The sequence below is a fragment of the Lampetra fluviatilis genome, unplaced genomic scaffold, assembly GCF_964198595.1.
Source record: "Lampetra fluviatilis unplaced genomic scaffold, kcLamFluv1.1 SCAFFOLD_1140, whole genome shotgun sequence".
In the NCBI taxonomy this organism is placed as follows: domain Eukaryota; kingdom Metazoa; phylum Chordata; class Hyperoartia; order Petromyzontiformes; family Petromyzontidae; genus Lampetra; species Lampetra fluviatilis.
This window is the reverse complement of record NW_027620851.1, coordinates 2,216-5,000: the sequence shown is the minus strand read 5'-3', so window position 1 is coordinate 5,000 and position 2,785 is coordinate 2,216. Positions and strand designations below refer to the sequence as shown.

General features: G+C 57.5%; 1 protein-coding gene across 1 annotated transcript in view; it reads right to left on the bottom strand.

The window, feature by feature from the left end:
- LOC144954436 (uncharacterized) overlaps positions 1 to 364 on the bottom strand; it is a 20,992-nt gene extending 20,628 nt beyond the window's left edge. The window contains exon 1 of the mRNA XM_078884941.1: positions 205 to 364. The gene's annotated coding sequence lies outside the window, so the exon portion shown is untranslated. The remainder of the gene's footprint in view (positions 1 to 204) is intronic.
- Positions 365 to 2,785: the final 2,421 nt, after the last annotated feature.

Genomic DNA, 2,785 nt, shown 5'->3' with positions numbered 1-2,785 from the left:
CCACTAACAGCACTTGCCCCTACAGCCCTGCCAGAGGCTACCTGGGGGAGCTTTGTCTGTGTCTCTCAGCACTTGCCCCTACAGCCCTGCCAGAGGCTACCTGGGGCAGCTTTGTCTGTGTCTCTCAGCACTTGCCCCTACAGCCCTGCCAGAGGCTACCTGGGGCAGCTTTGTCTGTGTCTGTGTGGGCGAGCGGACTGCCACCTCCGGTGGACGAGCGACTGCTCGAGGGCGACTGGCTTCTCCTTCAGCAGAGTCGTCCTCTCCTGCTCCTTCCTCCTGCGCTCCTCCTCCGTCTGAACAAGTCCACCCCCTGGCACACCACCACACACAGAGTCACCCACTGGGTCACCCACAGAGACACTCACCCACTCACCCACTCACCCACCCACTCACCCACCCACTCACTCACTCACTCACCCACTCACTCACTCACTCACTCACCCACTCACGCCACCTCACTCGACTCACTCACTCCCTCACTCACTCACTCACTCACTCACTCACTCACTCACTCACCCACTCAAGATCACCCACCACTCACTCACTCACTCACCCACTCACCCACGTCACCCACCCACTCACCACCCACTCACTCACTCACCACCACTCACTCACTTCACTCACTCACTCACCCACTCACCCACCCACTCACTCACTCACCCACTCACTCACTCACTCACTCACTCACTCACCCACTCACCCACCCACTCACCCACCCACTCACTCACTCACCCACTCACTCACTCACTCACTCACCCACTCACTCACTCACTCATCCACTCACTCACTCACCCACTCACTCACTCACTCACTCACCCACCCACTCACTCACTCACCCACCCACTCACTCACCCACTCACTCACTCACTCACTCACCCACCCACTCACCCACTCACTCACTCACTCACTCATCCACTCACTCACTCACCCACTCACTCACTCACTCACTCACCCACCCACTCACTCACTCACTCACCCACTCACACCACTCACTCACTCACCCACCCACTCACTCACCCACTCACTCACTCACTCACTCACCCACCCACTCACTCACTCACTCACCCACTCACCCACACTCACTCACTCCCACCCACTCACTCACCCACCCACTCACTCACTCACTCACCCACCCACTCACTCACTCACTCACCCACTCACTCACTCACTCATCCACCCACTCACTCACCCACTCACTCACTCACTCATCCACCACTCACTCACCCACCCACTCACTCACTCACTCACCCACCCACTCACTCACCCACTCACTCACTCACTCACTCACTCACCCACCCACTCACTCACCCACCCACTCACTCACTCACTCACCCACCCACTCACTCACTCACTCACCCACTCACTCACTCACTCATCCACTCACTCACTCACTCACCCACCCACTCACTCACCCACTCACTCACTCACTCACTCACTCACCCACCCACTCACTCACTCACTCACTCACCTACTCACCACTCACCCACCCACTCACCCACCCACCCACTCACTCACATCACTCACCCACTCACTCACTCACTCATCCACTCACTCACTCACTCACTCACTCACCCACTCACTCACCCACTCACTCACTCACTCATCCACTCAACTCACTCACACTCACTCACTCACCCACCCACTCACTCACCCACTCTCACTCACTCACTCACTCACTCACCACCCACTCACTCACTCACTCACCCACTCACTCACTCACTCATCCACTCACTCACTCACTCACACCACCCACTCACTCACCCACCACTCACTCACTCACTCACCCACCCACTCACTCACTCACTCACCCACTCATCACTCACTCATCCACTCACTCACTCACTCACCCACCCACTCACTCACCCACTCACTCACTCACTCACTCACCCACCCACTCACTCACTCACTCACTCACCTACTCACCCACTCACCCACCCACTCACCCACCCACCCACTCACTCACTCACTCACCCACCCACTCACTCACTCACTCATCCACTCACTCACCCACTCACTCACTCACTCACTCACCCACCCACTCACCCACCCACTCACTCACTCACTCACCCACTCACTCACTCACTCACCACACTCACTCATCCACTCACTCACCCACTCACTCACTCACTCACTCACCCACCCACTCACCCACCCACTCACTCACTCACTCACCACTCACTCACTCACTCACCCACCCACCTCACCCACCCACTCACTCACTCACTCACCCACTCACTCACTCACCCACTCACTCACTCACCCACCCACTCACTCACTCCACTCACTCACTCACTCACTCACTCACCCACCCACTCACTCACTCACTCACCACTCACTCACCCACTCACTCACTCACTCACTCACCCACCCACTCACCCACCCACTCACTCACTCACTCACCCACTCACTCACTCACCCACCCACTCACTCACCCACTCACTCACTCACTCACTCACCCACCCACTCACCCACCCACTCACTCACTCACTCACCCACCCACATCACCCACTCACTCACTCACATCACTCACTCACTCACTCACCCACCCACTCACTCACTCACTCACCCACTCACTCACTCACTCACCACTCACTCACTCATCCACTCACTCACTCACCCACCCACTCACTCACCCACTCACTCACTCACTCACTCACCCACCCACTCACTCACTCACTCACCCACTCACTCACTCACTCATCCACTCACTCACTCACTCACACCACCCACTCACTCACCCACCCACTCACCACTCACTCACCCACCCACTCACTCACTCACT